The 22,217-nt window shown below is 41.5% G+C and overlaps 1 protein-coding gene across 1 annotated transcript in view; it reads right to left on the reverse strand.

Moving 5' to 3' along the window:
* Window positions 1-22,217, reverse strand: part of LOC133576739 (ras-GEF domain-containing family member 1C-like) — a 209,525-nt gene that overhangs the window by 114,638 nt on the left and 72,670 nt on the right. The window lies entirely within an intron of this gene.

Consider the following 22,217-nt stretch of genomic DNA (forward strand, 5'->3'; position numbering starts at 1 on the left):
CATTCAAAGCCAGGCTGAATTTCCACTGAAAGCGCAGTTAATGAATAGCATCAACCTCATTTAAAGACAACAATGGAGGGCGAAGCATCATTCCAGAGAGGAGAGGAGAGAAGCTGGAGTGACAAGTTGAACGGTTTCAGGTTGGCAGTGACAGCATTTTTTTAAAATTATTATTATTTTTTTGTCCTGTCCAGCTTCTCAGGCAAATCATATAGTTGATGTCGATGCCCATATCGACTGTTCACATTTACTTTATAAAAGAGAAGTGTAGGATACTTCTCTTGTTGCCTTATTTGTATTTGACTTTATTAAATGTATTCATATTATCATTTTTTAATTTTTTAAATTTTATTTTATTTTTTTAATTTTTTTTTTATTTTTTTAAATTTTTTAATTTTTTTTAAATTTTTTTTTTTTTTTTTTTTTTTTTTTTTTAATTTTTTTAATTTTTTTAATGTTTTAATTTTTTTTTATCAATCAATCAATCAATGTTTATTTATATATCCCTAAATCACAAGTGTCTCAAAGGGCTGCACAAGCCACAACGACATCCTCGGTACAAAGCCTACATAAGGGCAAGGGCGGCACGGGCACTTGTCTTTGCCTTGGCACTGTGCAGGTGTTGTTTGAATGTCAGTGTTCTGTCAAGCTTTACACCAAGGTACGTGGGAACGGGCTGGGACTGGGACTGGGGGAGACAAAGACAGCCTCTACGTGGCCTCCCCTACGAGTAGCTCACAGGTTCAAAAAGCCTACAAAAGCAAAACTAATGTCTTTACCACGTCTGCAGACCGCAAAAAGCCTAGTTGGTTTAGCGTTACTGCAGCTCAACGTTGAAGGCCTTACCACCGCTAAACTCAACGTCATTGAACAGATTGCCATTAAAAACAAGGCGACTGTAGTTCTACTGCAGGAGACTCACATTGCATTTCATGATTGAACTTCGCGTCTACTGTTGTTTGTTGCTTTTGGCTGGCACACGTTTACGAGCACGCCATTTTTCCCCCGTCTTTGTCAAAATAGAACTATATATGTCAATTTGTGTATGTGCTGAAAGATTCACTTTTCTGCCCGATTGTTCTGACGTGGATTTGTAAAGTACTTCAAGCGTGAACACACATAAGGTAGTGCAGTACAATTTTGCGTGTACCGTATTTTTCAGAGTATAAGTCGCTCCGGAGTATAAGTCGCACCGGCCGAAAATGCATAATAAAGAAGGAAAAAAACATATATAAGTCGCACTGGAGTATAAATCGCATTTTTGGGGGGAAATGTATTTGATAAAAGACAACAGCAAGAATAGACATTTGAAAGGCAATTTAAAATAAATGAAGAATAGTGAACAACAGGCTGAATAAGTGTACGTTATATGAGGCATAAATAACCAACTGGTATGTTAACGTAACATATTATGGTAAGAGTCATTCAAATAACTATAACATATAGAACATGCTATACGTTTACCAAACAATCTGTCACTAAATCCCATGAAATCTTATACGTCTAGTCTCTTACGTGAATGAGATAAATCATATTATTTGATATTTTACGCTAATGTGTTCATCATTTCACACATAAGTCGCCCTGGAGTATAAGCCGCACCACCAGCCAAACTATGAAAAAACTTATAGTTCGAAAAATACGGTATACTAAAATATTTTGACAGATTTGAGCGCCGTGTGTAATATTCTTTATTTTCAATGGACCATTTAAAGTTTTTGGTGTTGTTTACTTGAGTCATATTGCAGTCTACACGTATCTCTTATGTGTGACCTCCATCTACTGGTCACACTTATCATTACACTGTGTACCAAATAAAATTGCTTCGAGGTCGGTAAGCACAACCAGAGTTATTCCATACATTAGGCGCACCGGGTTATAAGGCGCACTGTCGATTTTTGAGAAAATGAAAGGATTTTAAGTGCGCCTTATAGTCCGAAAAATACGGTACTAATTTTTGTCCTGGTTATTGTCAACAACAATCAATAATCAACCCAAAGGCACGTTGAGAAATTAACTGAGTGCGAGATTAACTGACAGACTTGTCAACAAATAAAAAGCGAGATCTTGACAGAAAATAAATCCAATCATGTCTTGTGTCTTTGCCTTGTGATGATAAAACCATCAAACTTACCATCAAACTTTCCCAGTCCTGCAGCTTACTGACGGAGAGTTGGCAGAGCTACAGGCTTTCTCTTTTTTTTTTCTTTTAAGATACTCGGAAAGCCTACTTTTTAGAAACATTTGATAAATTAAGTGGTGGGCATATACTCCACATTTGGGACTATAAAACAAACAGGTTCTAAGAACACATATTACTGTAATTACATCATTAAGAATGTAATGTTGCACAGCAGGGGACCTTTAAAAAACATAGTATTCCTCTGGACCTTGGATAAAGTTCAGCCTATCGGTCTTTGTAGGACACACACACACACACACGCACACACACATGCACACACACACACGCACACACACACACACACACACACACACACACACACACACACACACACACACACACACACACACGCATTCTTATATTTGTTACCTTCTAGAGACCTCCAAATAATGCCTACCTCTTTAGGACCACCCTGTCTAGATATATAAATATTTGTATTTACAACATTAATAATATATACATATTATGCAAATATAAAAAAGCTTGTTGTGAAAAATGAGTTGGAATTTCACAAGAAAAAGGTTACAATTTCACAAGAAAAACTTGGAATTTTGGCAGTATTAAAATAAAAGTCTTCATTTTACTCAACGCAAGTCAGACTTTTACAAGAAAAAGCTTAACATTTTGGCAATATTATAATAATAATCGGAATTTTACTCAGCAAAAATTTGACAAAAGTCATAATTTTACTCAAAAAAATCTCACTATTTTACAAGAACAACAAAAAAAATGGATATATTGTGATAACAGTCAGAATTTTATATGACAAATGTCACCATTTTGCATTAAAAAGTAATAATTTTACATAAAAAAGTAATAGTTGTACGAGAAAATATTGCAATATTACAGAAACAGAAAGGACATGAGAAATTGTTCCCAAATGTATAAGAAAAAAGTCGACACATTGTGAGAAAAAGACTGCTTTTAGAATTTTTTATTTATTTTTAAAGGGGAACATTATCACAATTTTAGAAGGGTTAAAACCATTAAAAATCAGTTCCCAGTGGCTTATTTTATTTTTCGAAGTTTTTTTCAAAATTTTACCCATCACGCAATATCCCTAAAAAAAGCTTCAAAGTGCCTGATTTTAACCATCGTTATATACACCCGTCCATTTTCCTGTGACGTCACATAGTGAAGCCAACACAAACAAACATGGCGCATAGAACAGCAAGCTATAGCGACATTAGCTCGGATTCAGACTCGGATTTCAGCGGCTTAAGCGATTCAACAGATTACGCATGTATTGAAACGGATGGTTGTAGTGTGGAGGCAGGTAGCAAAAACCAAATTGAAGAAGAAACTGAAGCTATTGAGCCATATCGCTTTGAACCGTATGCAAGCCAAACCCACGAAAACGACACGACAGCCAGCGACACGGGAGAAAGCGAGGACGAATTCGGCGATCGCCTTCTAACCAACGATTGGTATGTGTTTGTTTGGCATTAAAGGAAACTAACAACTATGAACTAGGTTTACAGCATATGAAATACATTTGGCAACAACATGCACTTTGAGAGTGCAGACAGCACAATTTTCATCAATTAATATATTCTGTAGACATACCCTCATCCGCTCTCTTTTCCTGAAAGCTGATCTGTCCAGTCCAGTTGGAAATGCATCTGCTTTGAGTGTGGCAAGATATCCACACATTCTTGCCATCTCTGTCGTAGCATAGCTTTTGTCGGTAAAGTGTGCGGAATAGAGATGCGTGGTTTGCGGGCACAACCGCGGAGTCCGCGGATTATCCGCGGATCGGGCGGATGAAATTAAAATAAATTAGATTTTATCCGCGGGTCGGGTCGGGTCGGGCGGTTGAAATGAAAAAAAATTAGATTTTAAATAGATTCAGGCGGGTGGCAGTTAAACCAATTGGTAAATATATATACATAGTTAAATGTTGTTACCCACATACGAAAAACGAGCAGGCACCTGCAGCATATGCCACAACAGAAGAAGAAAAAAAAAAGAGATGGACACTTTTACGGGGCGGAGAAGGGACGCCTCGCCGGGGTCCGGGACCGAGGCCCCTTCTCCCGAGAGGGCCCCACCGGGAGCCGTAGCTGAGGCGATCCGCGAGAAGGGCCCGACGCACGTCCAGGGTCACCACCGCGCCCACCGCACCGACTCCCCGCCTCGTCCGCCTTCGCCGCGGCCGGCGTCACGCGCAGCAGGTAAGCAGCTTACCTGCTCGCCACCCCCGTGGCCGGGGGCGCGTAACAGGGGTCACTCCGGGCGCAGTGCGCTCACGAAAGGGGTGGGGCTCACCCTGGTTGATATAGACAGCAGGACGGTGGCCATGGAAGTTGGAACCCGCTAAGGAGTGTGTAACAACCCACCTGCCGAATCAACTAGCCCTGAAAATGGATGGCGCTGGAGCGTCTGGCCCATACCCGGCCGTCGCCGGCAGCGAGACGCGCTTGGAGGTGCTCTCAGCGCGGCTCCCAAATGATTGCGCACTGGTGTGCGTCTGGGTCGTGACAGCGTGGCACGCGAATGTCTATGCTGCATTGGATCGGTCTCCTTTCTTTAACAGGCAAAAGCTTTATAACCTCACTAATGCCTTGCATCGTCTATATTAGATATATAACAACGGGCGGGTGCGGTTCTGATCAAATGTTAGGTCGGGTGGATGGCGGATGGTTGACGATTTTCTGATGCGGTTGCGGATGAAATAATTGCCTATCCGCGCATCTCTAGTGCGGAACAAACGTCCAATTTCTTGCCACTTTGGCATCTTTGGGCCACTGGTGCAACTTGAATCCGTCCCTGTTGGTGTTGTTACACCCTCCGACAACACACCGACGAGGCATGATGTCTCCAAGGTACGGAAAACAGTCGAAAAAACGGAAAGAAACAGAGCTGATTTGACTCGGTGTTTGAGAAAATGGCGGATTGCTTCCCGATGTGACGTCACGTTGTGACGTCATCGCTCCGAGAGCGAATAATTCACCCATTTAGAGTTCGGAAATCGGTTAAAAAAATATATGGTCTTTTTTCTGCAACATCAAGGTATATATTGACGCTTACATAGATCTGGTGATAATGTTCCCCTTTAATGTTTTGTTTGTAATTGGTTTTTAATCTTCAATATTTACCTCAAGTTATTACAATATGTCTCTATATACATATTTATTTTATTTGTGTTATTAACTTTGGCCTTTGGGGGCGCATTTCAATTTCTTACACACACTTATTACATATGTTGGCCAGAGGGGGAGCACTTTGAATTTTTTACACACACTTGTTATTTCATATGTTGGCCAGAGGGGGATCACTTTTAAAACCGACACGCAGTCAATTTGAAAAATCTCTCCTTTTTGGGACCACCCTCATTTTGATAGATTTCACCAGCAGGGGTGCAAATGAGACATTCTCTATTAGATGCAATGGTTTTTCCCGTATTGGGACCATGATTTATGTCATCACTTGTTCACACCTCCTCATATGGACGGTACTTTTCCTTGTTGATGTTTCAAGAAGGGTAAAATACAATAAGACACACACATACACACTCACTGACAGCACTTCTCTCCCCTCTCACGCTGGCATCATACAGTGAGGGTGTCTCAGCAGTATCTGTGCTTTCACACTTACAGAGTATCAGTGTTTGTTTGCTCTTTTTTCCCTGGTTTTTTTCCCAAGCTGATTTGTATGAGGACTATAACACCCACATTTTGCCTTCATCAGAAGCTGTTGCTTGGTGCTTCTGCATGTGGAAACAACCAGGAGAAGTGCCATTAATGCACCTGACAGAAACTACATTAGCTTTCATTTTTAATGAGTGCAGGTGATTCCGTAAATACTTCAACTGAGCCGGGCTGTTTGCTGCAGATTACACATTCATTTCTCAGTGGATACTTGAATCTCACTGACATCCTTTTGACATATGCAGGGGTGAGCATTTACAAAACCCAAAACCAGTGAAGTTGTCACGTTGTGTAAATTGTAAATAAAAACAGAATTCAATGATTTGCAAATCCTTTTGAACTTATATTCAATTGAATAGACTGCAAAGACAAGATACTTAACATTTGACCTTTGTTATTTTTTTGCAAATATTAGCTCATTTAGAATTTGATGCCTGCAACAGGTTTCAAAAAAGCTGGCACAAGTGGCAAAAAAGACTGAGAAAGTTGAGGAATGCTCATCAAACACTTATGTGGAACATCCCACAGGTGAACAGACTAATTGGGAACAGGTGGGTGCCATGATTGTGTATAAAAGCAGTTTCCATGGAATGCTCAGTCATTCACAAACAAGGATGGGGCGAGGGTCACCACTTTGTCAACAAATGCGTGAGCAAATTGTCCAACAGTTTAAGAACAACATTTCTCAACAAGCTATTGCAAGGAATTTAGGGCTTTCACCATCTATGGTCCGTAATATCATCCAAAGGTTCAGAGAATCTGGAGAAATCTGATATTGGTAAAACCGACATCAAAAACCGACATCAGTGTGTAAAGGATATCACCACATGGGCTCAGGAGCACTTCAGAAAACCACTGTCAGTAACTATAGTTGGTCGTTACATCTGTAAGTGCAAGTTAAAACTCTACTATGCAAAGCAAAAGCCATTCATCAACAACACCCAGAAACGCAAATCGTAAATAAAAAACAAATAAAATGATTTACAAATCCTTTTCAACCTATATTCAATTGAATAGACTGCAAAGACAAGATACTTAATGTTCGAACTGGGAAACTTTGTTATTTTTTGCAAATATTAGCTCATTTGGAATTTGATGCCTGCAACAGGTTTCAAAAAAGCTGGCACAAGTGGCAAAAAAGAGTGAGAAAGTTGAGGAATGCTCATCAAACACTTATTTGGAACATCCCACAGGTGGACAGTCTCATTGGGAACAGGTGGGTGCCATGATTGGGTATAAAAGCAGTTTCCATGGAATGCTCAGTCATTCACAAACAAGGATGGGGCGAGGGTCACCACTTTGTCAACAAATGCCTGAGCAAATTGTCCAACAATTTAAGAACAACATTTCTCAACCAGCTATTGCAAGGAATTTAGGGCTTTCACCATCTATGGTCCGTAATATCATCCAAAGGTTCAGAGAATCTGGAGAAATCACTGCACGTAAGCGATGATATTGCTAAAACCGACATCAGTGTGTAAAGGATATCACCACATGGGCTCAGGAACACTTCAGAAAACCACTGTCAGTAACTAAAGTTGGTCGCTACATCTGTAAGTGCAAGTTAAAACTCTACTATGCAAAGCGAAAGCCATTTATCAACAACACCCAGAAACGCAAATCGTAAATAAAAAACAAATAAAATGATTTACAAATCCTTTTCAACCTATATTCAATTGAATAGACTGCAAAGACAAGATACTTAATGTTCGAACTGGAAAACGTTGTTATTTTTTGCAAATATTAGCTCATTTGGAATTTGATGCCTGCAACAGGTTTCAAAAAAGCTGGCACAAGTGGCAAAAAAGAGTGAGAAAGTTGAGGAATGCTCATCAAACACTTATTTGGAACATCCCACAGGTGGACAGTCTCATTGGGAACAGGTGGGTGCCATGATTGGGTATAAAAGCAGCTTCCATGGAATGCTCAGTCATTCACAAACAAGGATGGGGCGAGGGTCACACACACACACACACACACACACACACACACGCACACACACACACACACACACACAAACACTCTTGCTGCTACTGCAAGATGCCGCAGATCGTGCCCTGGAGAGGGAGCGTATATTTCACAACCACTATTTGCTAGATGTGAAAAATATTTATTTCAAATCAAATCAAATCAAATCAACTTTATTTATAAAGCACATTTAAAATTTACCACAGGGGTAGCCAAAGTGCTGTACAATGAGCAGGTTAAAAGATAAAACGAGTACCGAGCAAACACAACACAACACAAACAGAACATGATAAAAAATAAATAATTAAAATAGAATTAATAAAAACATAAAAACATAAAAACAGGATCACAGCAGGTGTATTATGGGGCGCCATTGCAGGATGGATATCACTCAGTGTTAAAAGCCATGGAATAAAAGTATGTTTTTAAGAGAGATTTAAAAACAGGAAGAGAGGAGGCTTGTCTAACACTCAGGGGTAGGTCGTTCCAGAGCTTGGGAGCAGCAACGGCGAAAGCTCTGTCACCTCTAAGCTTCAGCCTTGTGTCAGGGACCGTCAACAGCAGCTGATCGGCTGATCTTAAGGATCGGGTGGGGCAGTAAGGCTGAAGGAGGTCGGAGAGATAGGTTGGCGCGAGGTTGTTTAGACATTTAAAAACAAATAAAAGGAGTTTAAAATGTATTCGGTAACGCACAGGGAGCCAGTGAAGGGACGCTAAAATAGGGGTGATGTGCTCACGTCTGCGGGTCTGTGTTAGCAGACGAGCAGCAGAGTTCTGTACGAGCTGCAGGCGGGCGAGGGAGGCCTGGCTAATGCCAACATACAGGGCATTACAGTAATCAAGACGAGTCGAGATAAAAGCGTGGATTAATTTCTCAAGATCATGTCTTGATAAAAGCGGTTTCACTTTCGCTATTTGGCGTAATTGATAAAAGCTTTTTTGAACGACGCTGCTGATTTGTTTTTCGAATTTAAAATCTGAGTCAAACTTTACCCCCAGGTTTGTGACAGAGTCGCTGAGATACGGGGTCAGAGTGCCGAGGTCAACGTTGGGGGAGGGAGAGCGACTTGGACCGAACAACATAACTTCTGTTTTGTCTTCATTTAGGCTCAGGAAGTTAGCTGAAAGCCAGACTTTGATGTCGTGCAGGCAGTCAATAAGACTTTGAACCGTGTTATTTTGTGCCATGGGAAAATAAATCTGGCAATCATCGGCATAAAAATGAAATGCAATACTGTACTTCCTAAAAATAGAACCAAGGGGGAGAAGGTAAAGCGCAAATAAAATTGGGGCAAGGATTGAACCCTGGGGGACCCCATGTGGTAAAGGAGCTGTGGACGACATAAAACTGTCTACTTTTACACAAAAACTCCTGTCGGTTAGGTACGACCGGAACCAGTTGAGGGCGGCGCCCTTAATGCCCACACAGTTCTCAAGACGAGTGATTAAGGTGGCGTGGTCGACGGTGTCGAACGCAGCAGACAGATCTAAAAGCACCAGGACAACATATTTACCAGAATCAGTGGACAGGAGGATATCGTTAAAAACTTTTAGAAGCGCTGACTCTGTGCTGTGGAGGGCTTTAAAACCGGACTGGAACAGCTCAGTGATACCATTATCCTCTAAGAAGGGCAGCAACTGACTGTAGACAACCTTCTCTAATATTTTGGAAATGTATGGAAGATTAGAGATAGGTCTGAAGTTAGAGAGGAGAGAGGGGTCGAGGCTGGGTTTTTTAAGTAGAGGTCGTACCACTGCATGTTTAAACTCTACTGGAACTATTCCAGAAGAGAGGCTACTATTGATAATGTTAAGGACACTTGATCCAATAGTAGCAAGTACCTCCTTAAACAGGCGAGGTGGGAGGGCATCTGCAGGAGAACCAGAGGGCTTCATATGACTAACTGTGTCACTTAAAAAAGAAAAGGACACCGGCTCAAACTGATGGAAAACAGAAGAGAAATGCAGGGGAACAGAAGGGTCATATGAAGGCTGAGATAGACTGGCTCTAGTTGACACAATTTTGTCAGTGAAAAAATGGAGACAATTTTCACAGAATTCAAAAGAAGCATCAAAACCAGCAGATTTGGGAGCATCAATGACAGTGTTAATAGTTTTAAACAGAACTCTGGGGTTGTTACAGTTAGAAGATATAATCTGAGATAGATATATATTCATTTCTGCTTTTACAGTCATCTGAAAGGAAAACAGGCTTTCTTTAAAAATGGCAAAGGACACATGCAGCCTGTCTTTTTTCCATTTTCTCTCTGCTCTTCTACATACGCGCCTGGCAGCCCGAGTGACGTCATTCAACCAGGGTTGAGGCGTGGTTTTAGCGCGGCGGCATTTGAAAGGCGCGATCGTGTCCAGTGTTTGTGAACAGATAGAGTTGAACCCAGAAACCAACTCTTCAGTATTCAGACACACAGATGCTGCAGAATTATCATCACAAAGAGTCAAAAAAATAGAGGAGAACCGAGCAGGAGACGAAGAATTAAACATGCGAGAGCGTTGGGGCGGTGCGCACAATTTAACTGGACACTGCGTGGCAATATCAAACAGGATCGGCATGTGATCAGAGAACACAGCGTCGCAAATGTCCAAATTAAAAACACACAAACCATACGAGAGCACTAAATCGAGTGTATGCCCGCGTTCATGTGTAGAACCACACACAGACTGTACAAAGTTAAATGAGTCGATTATATTCAGGAAGCTCCTGGAAAGCGGCTCATCTGGGCAGCAGGTGTGAATATTAAAATCACCCACAATAAGGACACGATCATATTTGGGCAGGATTTCAGCCAGAAATTCAGAAAAGTCAGTTATAAAGTCTTTGTGGTACTTGGGTGGTCGATAGATGACGGCACACAGGACGACATCAGAAAGACCCAGTTCAAACATGCACAGTTCGAAGCTTGAAAAGGAGGATTGTAGGCGGATCTGACGGCATTTAAAGTCATTTTTAAAAACGACTGCTAATCCTCCTCCTTTTCGACCGGACGGCCGTGGGGAATTAAAGTAGGAACACTCCGAAGGCAGAAGTTCATTAAGAGGGGCGGACTCACCGGCTCTCAGCCATGTCTCCGTCACACAGAGGAAGTCCAGTCCGCGGGAAGTGAAGAAATCCTTCAGGATAAACGTTTTGTTTGTCAAAGATCTTGCGTTCACAAGACCGAACCTGGCGGGGGCCAGCACGTCCAAGGCCGCAATTAATCCGGGTGGGGCCCGACACACAGCCCGCAGGTGGCGGTGATCCACCCCGCGCCTCCGGGGGCGGGGACAGCAGGAGCGACGACGGCAAGCTTCTTCCTCCAAACCAACGATAGGAACCAGCCAGGAGCCGATCGGATCGAGCGAGCGTGGGTGCAGGAGGAGACCGGATACCGCACCATTCATCCTTCGGGGAGCCACGGGAAGCCGGGCCAGGAGTGCCCTAACTTTCACCAGCTGGCCGCCACGTTTACCGCGGCGCCGGAGACGCTTCCGCCGGGGGAGAGGAGCCAGGGGGCGGGAAAGGAAGGCAGGAATCCGGCCAGGTGAAAAGGCTGACTGGGACGTCGAAAAACCAACGTCGAAGTTGATCATATCAGTGGGAGAGGGGCAAAGATCCAACAGTGTTTGGCGGTCATACACAAGCAGTGAGCTGACAGAGACGAAAATAGACGCAAAAAACACAAAAACGAACAGAGCTGACAGCGAGAGACGGCAGGCCAAAGCACATACTGGCGCCATCTTGCATCTGTTGAGTATATTTGAACGCTTTAGGCTACCGAGAGCAGTCCCCCCTTTCTTAAACTTATGTTTTGACATTATGTATTTCCCTCGCGGGATAATACGAATTTCTCTTCTGTAATCTGTGTATTTTCTTTGTGTTTTTGATGTTTGACTTTTCCGCCGGAATTGTGCCCTTATATGGGGAATTAAGGGCGTTTACCTATGCAAATTACGTAATTAAGGGTGTTTACTTATGCAAATTGGGGAAATAAGGGCGTGTTTATATGCAAATTATGATAGACACGCACGCGCTAACTATTTGGCATTCAGCAACTTAAGAACAGCAGGTGGGAACAATTTGGGCGTTTAAGAACACGTCATGAATTTGAATGGACTCCTCTTAGGAAATCTCTTAGGAAGAAAGACAAGAGAAAAAGTTAGGAACTTATTGCTGAATGGGGCTCAATGTTTGGCTGTAAGGAAACTGAACGTCTGGCAAAAATGTGGAAAACATGAAAAGAAATGAGGTGTCAGTCAAAGAGCGGTAATCCTCTTTAAGTGACAAAACGCTTGTCCACGAAGACAAAGACGTCCTTTTTAGTTCTTTTCAGGTGACATGACCTGCGCTATGCTAAGCAGGACAGACGCGTTTGGTGAGAGAGGAAGGAGACCGGCGCACTGAAAAGCTTGCAAAGCTTTCTGAGCGTGGAAGGACCTTCACCGTCTCCTGCCACTTGTTGGGAGTACAAGCCGGTTGAAGAACTACTTACGCCATGCAGCTGGGTCTAGACTGACACCCTCGGACATTCATTCCTTATTTCCCCAGGCGCCTCTCTGTCGCCCAATGTCCTCCCTTTCAAAGGACGGCGGGATAAACCGGGCCATGTGACAAAAGAGTCCTCTTTTGTGGTGGTTGACGAGGAAAGGCCAGGTTGGGTGAGTCTGCCAGCCTGGCAAAGTACTTTGGATTTAGTCGTCTGAAAAACAAGGCTGGACAAAACACAACAGGAGTCAGAATGTGAGAATGTGCTCTAATGGAACTATGAGCTCGGGGCCATGTCTTGTTTTCAAAAATGGGAAAACAGTGCTAAAAGTGGAAGTTTTAAATGCATGGATGTCACAACCAAACCTACAATGGCAGATTAAAATACTTGACATGTCACTTTGTGTTTAGCAAAAGGATGGACATCATGAGGAGAGATCGTTCACATTTTAACTGATACTAATTGCTAATTAAAAAATGGAAAACAATGCTTTGTTATTGAAGTTTGTGGCATGCAAGTTTGAATAGAATCATATTTTAAGCACAGGTGTCAAACTCAAGGCTGACCCGCCAGATCACTTCAAATGGCCCTGGAAATAACATGCATCAATAAAATTGTGTCAGGTTCAAACACTGATGACATCTATTAAACAAGACAAGAAGCAAGGAACTAAACAGAGACAGAATTAAATTTGGCTCAATGAGGAGAAACGTCTGGACTGTACTCTTTGCACAGTTCCACCGCGCTCTGACGAAAGATTGTACGCCTCCTCTTTTATTTGGACTTTCCCTGATTACAAGGCAACAGCTGTTTCTAAGGGACGGGGGTCATAAATAGCCATCGCCTTTGATTATAAACAGTTCAAAGAAAAGATCAGTTCAAAGAAGAGGTCGTAAAACAGTGCAAAGAACAGATGCCTGGAGGGGAAGTCAGGTCCTGCTTCCTTTTCGCTTTGTAGATCTCGGGTCACACAATATCTTTCTGTGGATTACAATACATCAAAGAAACAGAACACCTTCATGTTGCTTCCCATTCTACACAGTGGAGTTTTACAAGCCTTCTTCTTGGTAGGATCAAAGACAGCTTTTGTCCTTTTGCCGGGAAAGAAAGCTTTGTGATAACTTAGATACAATTATTCTGACAAATAGTTTCTTTTTTCTTTTTTTCTTTTGACAGGAAAAAAAAGACTTGTACTGCATGCAATTATACAAACCCCGTTTCCATATGAGTTGGGAAATTGTGTTAGATGTAAATATAAACGGAATACAATGATTTGCAAATCCTTTTCAAGCCATATTCAGTTGAATATGCTACAAAGACAACATATTTGATGTTCAAACTCATAAACTTTTTTTTTTGTTGCAAATAATCATTAACTTTAGAATTTGATGGCAGCAACACGTGACAAAGAAGTTGGGAAAGGTGGCAATAAATACTGATAAAGTTGAGGAATGCTCATCAAACACTTATTTGGAACATCCCACAGGTGTGCAGGCTAATTGGGAACAGGTGGGTGCCATGATTGGGTATAAAAACAGCTTCCCAAAAAATGCTCGGTCTTTCACAAGAAAGGATGGGGCGAGGTACACCCCTTTGTCCACAACTGCGTGAGCAAATAGTCAAACAGTTTAAGAACAACGTTTCTCAAAGTGCAATTGCAAGAAATTTAGGGATTTCAACATCTACGCTCCATAATATCATCAAAAGGTTCAGAGAATGTGGAGAAATCACTCCACGTAAGCGGCATGGCCGGAAACCAACATTGAATGACCGTGACCTTCCATCCCTCAGACGGCACTGTATCAAAAACCCACATCAATCTCTAAAGGATATCACCACATGGGCTCAGGAACACTTCAGAAAACCACTGTCACTAAATACAGTTGGTCGCTACATCTGTAAGTGCAAGTTAAAGCTCTACTATGCAAAGCGAAAGCCATTTATCAACAACACCCAGAAACGCTTCCGGCTTCTCTGGGCCCGAGATCATCTAAGATGGACTCATGCAAAGTGGGAAAGTGTTCTGTGGTCTGATGAGTCCACATTTCAAATTGTTTTTGGAAATATTTGACATCGTGTCATCCGGACCAAAGAGGAAGCGAACCATCCAGACTGTTATCGATGCAAAGTTCAAAAGCCAGCATCTGTGATAGTATGGGGGGGTATTAGTGCCCAAGACATGGGTAACTTACACATCTGTGAAGGCACCATTAATGCTGAAAGGTACATACAGGTTTTGCCATCTAAGCGCCGTCTTTTTCATGGACGCCCCTGCTTATTTCAGCAAGACAATGCCAAGCCACATTCAGCACGTGTTACAACAGGGTGGCTTCGTAAAAAAAGAGTGCGGGTACTTTCCTGTCCCGCCTGCAGTCCAGACCTGTCTCCCATCGAAAATGTGTGGCGCATTATGAAGCGTAAAATACGACAGCGGAGACCCCGGACTGTTGAACGACTGAAGCTCTACATAAAACAAGAATGGGAAAGAATTCCACTTTCAAAGCTTCAACAATTAGTTTCCTCAGTTCCCAATCGTTTATTGAGTGTTGTTAAAAGAAAATGTGATGTAACACAGTGGTGAACATGCCCTTTCCCAACTACTTTATCACGTGTTGCAGCCATGAAATTCTAAGTTAATTATTATTTGCCAAAAAAATAAATAAAGTTTATGAGTTTGAACATCAAATATGTTGTCTTTGTAGTGCATTCGATTGAATATGGGTTGAAAAGGATTTGCAACATCTAACACAATTTCCCAACCCATATGGAAATGGGGTTTGTATATCTTTTAAACTTTATCTATCTAATAATGCAACAGATATTATATTATCATACATTCAAAATATTTTGGGGGTAAAAACATACGTAAATATCTACTTAGCCTTATGATTTCAAAGCAAGTTATCCATCAAATTGTACACCGTAAACATGACAATATATATTTTTTTAAAACAGCTCGGTCTTCAGAATCCTACCGGAAGAAAAAAACTGTGATACCATTTTTACATTTACAGTAATACACTGTGAAAACAGCAACCATAATTTTTTTATGCAAAAAAAACGAAGAAAAAGCTGTCAGCTCAATCACCAGAATTTTACAGTAAAATAGAGTGTGACCATTTTACTGTAAATATTATGGTAAAATTCTGCCATTTTTTGGACCGCAAAATCCACATTTTTCCTACAGTGTAGATAAAATATACATTTATTAATCAAATGCATAGGTGGTTGTGTGACAATATCACGCGGCTAATCTTTATACATGTATGTCATACTTGCCAACCCTCTTGAATTTTCCGGAAGACTCCCGAAATTCAGCGCCTCTCCTGAAAACCTCCCGGGACAAATTTTCTCCCAAAAATCTCCCGAAATTCAGGCGGAGCTGGAAGCCACACCCCCTCCAGCTCCATGCGGACCTGAGTGACGTCAGGTGCGCAACACCACGTAAATCGTTGGCCAACCAAAAAGTAACCCCAGTAGCTATAGCCAACATTCACCAGGAGATGGCAACAGACAAACATAGATCACTCTATTACATTATTCCCCTTTTAGAAATGTATAAAAGTTACTCAAAAATAAATAAACAACCCAACCAAAAAATGCAGCAGCTCAATTAAAAAACTGTACTTAAGCCACATTCTTTTTTTTTTTTTTTTTTAGTACTGAACTCTTAACCCTCATTTGTAAAAAAAAAATAGCATGCTTATTATACAAACAGTATTTGTACACCTTTAACACAGATTTTTATACTGTCTTCAGAGATTCTGTTTTTTTGGTGGTACTCGAAACCTTTCTGGGTGCCTGCGAAAGGGTGTTCAGCATGGTTGGAAAAATAGTGACAGAGAATAGAACAAGGATGGACAATTCAACCCTTAACTCAACAATGAGTAGATGAGTGTTATGTGTGTGTATATGTGTAAATAAATGAACACTTAAATTCAAATATTTCTTTTATTTATATATATATATATATATATATATATATATATATATATATATATATATATATATATATATATATATATATTTATATATATATATATATATATATATATATATATATGTATGTGTGGGAAAAAAAATCACAAGACTATTTCATCTCTACAGGCCTGTTTCATGAGGGGGGGTTCCCTCACTCATCAGGAGATTTTAATGGGAGCATTCACATACCATGGTTTATATAGGGCACAGAGTGGGTGGGTACAGGCTGGCGTAGGGGCGTGGTGATTGGCTCATGTGTTACCTAGGAGGTGTTTCCGTCTGTGGCGGCATGCTGTTACAATTTTGCTGCGCTTGTTGAGGGATGACGGGTCTGGACGGTAAATAATAAACAGTTTCTCTTTCAAGCATAGGTTGCATCTTTTATTACCACTATTGTAAGGTGTGCTGGATGCAAGAATTTGCCATGTTATTGAATATTCAACATTATTGTCTTTGAGGTCCCAAATGTGTTTGCTGAGTTCTGTGGTATTCCGCAGGTTTTGGTTCCTGAAAGAAGCCTTGTGATTGTTCCATCTGGTTTTGAATTCTCCCTCGGTTAATCCTACATATGTGTCGGATGTGTTAATGTCCTTGCGTATTACCTTAGATTGGTAGACAACTGATGTTTGTAAGCACCCCCCGTTGAGAGGGCAATCAGGTTTCTTTCGACAGTTACAGCCTTTGTTGGTTTTGGAGTCGCTCTGTCCGGGGGCCGACGGCTCATTTGCAATTGTTTTGTTGTGGTTTGAGATAATTTGTCGTATATTGTTCATACAGCTGTAGCTCAATTTAATGTTGTTCTTGTTGAATACTTTTCTTAGGCTGTTGCCTTTGGGAAAGTGTTTGTCAAACAGAGTGAGGAATTTGTGGCCAATGTTAGTTGAGACGTTTTTGCTGTATGGGGGGTTGTACCAGATGATGTTGTTTCGTTTTCTGTTCTTTTTTGGCTGGTTTCCTGGCGTGGGTTCATAGGTGAGGGTGAAATTGTATCCGCTTTCATCAAGGGCTTTTTGGTACGGGGGGGTTGCTTGGTCAAATTCAGCTTTGCTAGATGACAGCATCGATAGCCTTTTATTAATTCCGGTAGGTATTCTTTTCGTGGTGGTGGGTGGGTATATATATATATATATATATATATATATATATATATATATATATATATATATATATATATATATATATATATATATAGCTAGAATTCACTGAAAGTCAAGTATTTCTTATATATATGGTGAATTCTAGCTGTAAATATACCCCTCCCCTCCTAGCCCCGCCCCCAACCACGCCCCGCCCCACCCCGACCACGCCCCCACCCACCCACCCCCCACCTCCTGAAATCGGAGGTCTCAAGGTTGGCAAGTATGATGTATGTTTCTTTTATTAATGTTACAAGTTGTCTCAATATTGGTATTGAGACAACCCTAGTTGGACATTTACTTGGTTATGGCTGGATCCTCCGCACCAGAAGCGACTAATTAGCGGTACAGGATAGTCGTATTGCTTTTTGTATGAATTCCAACTAAGTTAGCATTAAAAAGTTATAAGAGAAAGAGAAACGACAGCGACCATTATGAATGAAAGGACTCACTTGTCACACGTTATTACCTCAACAATGATGACACGCTGACTTTTCAAGCAGAGATCCTCCTAATTCTCTTGTTTTCCGCGGGATCCCCGCGGTGAGCGACTATGTTTGGTGCTCCGTGGGCCGAGACCAGAGCTGTTCTCCCTGCGGCTGTGAGACCAGCGTGGGGCAGGAGAATACAAGACCACGTCCAGGCAAAAGTCTGCGGGGTTTTTCACTGAAAGACACAAGAAAGAGTATGTAGGAGGAATCTTAAGTTAACCTCTATAAAATATAAATAGAGATTTCGGTTCATTGAAATTCAAGAATGTTCCTTCCCTGTTTGCAGACAACAGAGGGAATATTTGACATCTGGATTGATGCTCTCCTCATCAAAGACAGCTGCAGACTATATTAGATGCAATATTGATCCTGACAAACAACAAAAAGGTGTGTTGTCTCGTTTGTCAAACATCCCTGCGTGCAGTACATACAGGTTTTGGAACAACATATGCTGCCGTCTTTTTCATGGACGCCCCTGCTTATTTCAGCAAGACAATGCCAAGCCACATTCAGCACGTGTTACAACAGCGTGGCTTCGTGAAAAAAGAGTGCGGGTACTTTTCATGAGCTGGATTGTTATACAAACCCCAAAACCAGTGAAGTTGGCACGTTGTGTAAATGGTAAATAAAAAGAGAATACAACAAATCCTTTTCAACTTATATTCAATTGAATAGACTGCAAAGACAAGATACTTGACGTTTAAAATGGAAAAGTTTGTTATTTTTTGAAAATATTAGCTCATTTGGAATTTGATGCCTGCAACAGGTTTCAAAAAAGCTGGCACAAGCGGCAAAAAAGACTGAGAAAGTTGAGGAATGCTCGTCAAACACTTATTTGGAACATCCCACAGGTGAACAGGCTGATTGGGAACAGGTGGGTGCCATGATTGGGTATAAAAGCAGCTTCCATGAAATGCTCAGTCATTCACAAACAAGGACAGGGCGAGGGTCACCACTTTCTCAACAAATGCGTGAGCAAATTGTTGAACAGTTTAAGAACAACATTTCTCAAACAGCTATTGCAAGGAATTTAGGGATTTCACCATCTACGCTCCGTAATATCATCAAAACGTTATGAGAATCTGGAGAAATCACTGCACGTAAGCGATGATATTACAGACCTTCGATCCTTCAGGCGGTACTACATCAAAAAGCGACATCAGTCTGTAAAGGATATCACCACATGGGCTCAGGAACACTTCAGAAACCCACTGTCAGTAACTAAAGTTTGTCGCTACATCTGTAAGTGCAAGTTAAAACTCTACTATGCAAAGCGAAAGCCATTTATCAACAACACCCAGAAACGCCGCCGACTTCGCTGGGCCTGAGCTCATCTAAGATGGACTGATGCAAAGTGGAAAAGTGTTCCGTGGTCTGACGAGTCCACATTTCAAATTGTTTTTGGAAACTGTGGACGTCGTGTCCTCCGGACCAAAGAGGAAAAGAACCATCCGGATTGTTATAGGCGCAGAGTTGAAAAGCCAGCATGTGTGATGGTATGGGGGTGTATTAGTGCCCAAGACATGGGTAACTTACACATCTGTGAAGGCACCATTAATGCTGAAAGGTACATACAGGTTTTGGAGCAACATATGTTGCCATCCAAGCAACGTTACCATGGACGCCCCTGCTTATTTCAGCAAGACAATGCCAAGCCACGTGTTACATCAACGTGGCTTCATAGTGAAAGAGTGTGGGTACTAGACTGGCCTGCCTGTAGTCCAGACCTGTCTCCCATTGAAAATGTGTGGATTATGAAGCCTAAAATAGCACAACGGAGACCCCCGGACTGTTGAACAACTTAAGCTGTACATCAAGCAAGAATGGGAAAGAATTCCACCCGAGAAGCTTCAAAAATGTGTCTCCTCAGTTCCCAAACGTTTACTGAGTGTTGTTAAAAGGAAAGGCCATGTAACACAGTGGTGAACATGCCCTTGTGCCAACTGTTTTGCAATGTGTTGCTACCATTAAATTCGAAATTCTAAGTGAATGATTATTTGGATCATACAAGGTCATGGCGGAATTCTCACAATCCATGTTGGCAGCTTCCATCCATCATGTACCCCCCGGGACATATGAACATGCGGCCGTGAAGTCCCAGTGGCGTTCATTGAACATCGCAGCTTATGTTCAAGCTCAGGGTTACTCCGTGATGCATGAAATGTGCTCCTTGGGACAGGAAAATGCAACATTTCAACACTTTGGAGCAGGGTTGCCCAAACTTTTTGCCTTCAAGGGCCAAAGTGAAAATGTGCCAATGGTTGGCGGGCCAAACATGGCATGTGTGAAGCTTTAAGACCAGGGGTGTCCTAAGTTTAGCCCGTAACAAACAAACAGCCCTCCTCACAATCACATTTCAATATTAGCATGGTAGCTTTGTTTGCTTATGTTGCAGTTCCTTGACGTATGATACCTGTTAGTATCTTAGCTATTTATTTTTTTTTAGCTAGTTTTGTAGGTTTACACACACCTCAGTCATATTTTAGCGCTTGATGCATGCTAACATTTTTCAGGTACACAAATCCGAGTGATATTTTAGTACTTGATGCACGTTGCAGTTAGCATTTCAGCTTGCTAACATTAGCATGCTGTCATGATCCGTGGTCCGGATCATGTTTTTGTTATGTTCTGTTAGTTTGACTGCATTAGTTCCTGTTTTTTGTGCACTCTTGTTTGTTTTGGTTGCCATGGTTGCGTATAATTTTCACCTTCCGCTGGTGTTGGGAACGCTCACCTGGCTCTAATCATGAGACACTATTTAAGCCTGCTTCTGCCTGGCGTCATTGTTCGGTTCATGTCTGATTCCAAGTTTATGCCAAGTGTTGGCTTCATGCCTTGTAGACGTACGTTTTTGTTTGTTCATGCCACAGCTACTAAGTTTTCCTTGTCATAGTTTATGCTAAGTGTTCGTTTAGCTCCAAGTGCGATCAGCGCGTTGTGCCTTCGCCTTGTTTTCCGTTTTTTTGTAGTACTTTGAGTTTTGAGAAGATTAATAAATATGTTCCTACCTGCACGCCTTGTCCAGAACAGTAAGCTGCAAAAACCCCACCGTGACACATGCTAGCTTTTTTTTTTTTTACTTAATTCAACTGTAAGCATGTTATTGTTAGCATTGTACCTTTTTTTTTTAAAGTCAATCAATCAAAGTGTATCCAACCCTTAATCCCAAATGTCTCAAAGGGCTGCACAACCACAACGATATCCACTGATCCCACATCAGGGAAAAAAATAATAAATCAACCCTATGGGCACAGTGAGAAACCTTGGAAGGGACCGCAGATAAGAGACATATTTGGTCAGTGCATGACTGCAAGCTAATCAATGCTAACATGCTATTTAGGCTAGCTGTATGTACATATTGCATCATTATGCCTCGTTTGTAGGTACAAACCCCGTTTCCATATGAGTTGGGAAATTGTGTTGGATGTAAATATAAACGGAATACAATGATTTGCAAATCCTTTTCAACCCATATTCAGTTGAATATGCTACAAAGACAACATATTTGATGTTCAAACTCATAAACTTTATTTTTTTGCAAATAATCATTAACTTTAGAATTTGATGCCAGCAACACGTGACAAAGAAGTTGGGAAAGGTGGCAATAAATACTGATAAAGTTGAGGAATGCTCATCAAACACTTATTTGGAACATCCCACAGGTGTGCAGGCTAATTGGGAACAGGTGGGTGCCATGATTGGGTATAAAAGTAGATTCCATGAAATGCTCAGTCATTCACAAACAAGGATGGTGCGAGGGTCACCACTTTGTCAACAAATGCGAGATTGTTGAACAGTTTAAGAAAAACCTTTCTCAACCAGCTATTGCAAGGAATTTAGGGATTTCACCATCTACGGTCCGTAATATCATCAAAGGGTTCAGAGAATCTGGAGAAATCACTGCACGTAAGCCATGATATTACAGACCTTTAATCCTTCAGGCGACATCAGTGTGTAAAGGATATCACCACATAGGCTCAGGAACACTTCAGAAACCCACTGTCAGTAACTAAAGTTTGTCGCTACATCTGTAAGTGCAAGTTAAAACTCTACTATGCAAAGCGAAAGCCATTTATCAACAACACCCAGAAACGCCGCCGACTTCGCTGGGCCTGAGCTCATCTAAAATGGACTGATACAAAGTGGAAAAGTGTTCTGTGGTCTGACGAGTCCACATTTCAAATTGTTTTTGGAAACTGTGGACGTCGTGTCCTCCGGACCAAAGAGGAAAAGAACCATCCGGATTGTTATAGGCGCAAAGTTGAAAAGCCAGCATGTGTGATGGTATGGGGGTGTATGAGTGCCCAAGACATGGGTAACTTACACAT

The sequence above is a fragment of the Nerophis lumbriciformis genome, linkage group LG36 (assembly GCF_033978685.3).
Source record: "Nerophis lumbriciformis linkage group LG36, RoL_Nlum_v2.1, whole genome shotgun sequence".
Taxonomy (NCBI): Eukaryota; Metazoa; Chordata; class Actinopteri; order Syngnathiformes; family Syngnathidae; genus Nerophis; species Nerophis lumbriciformis.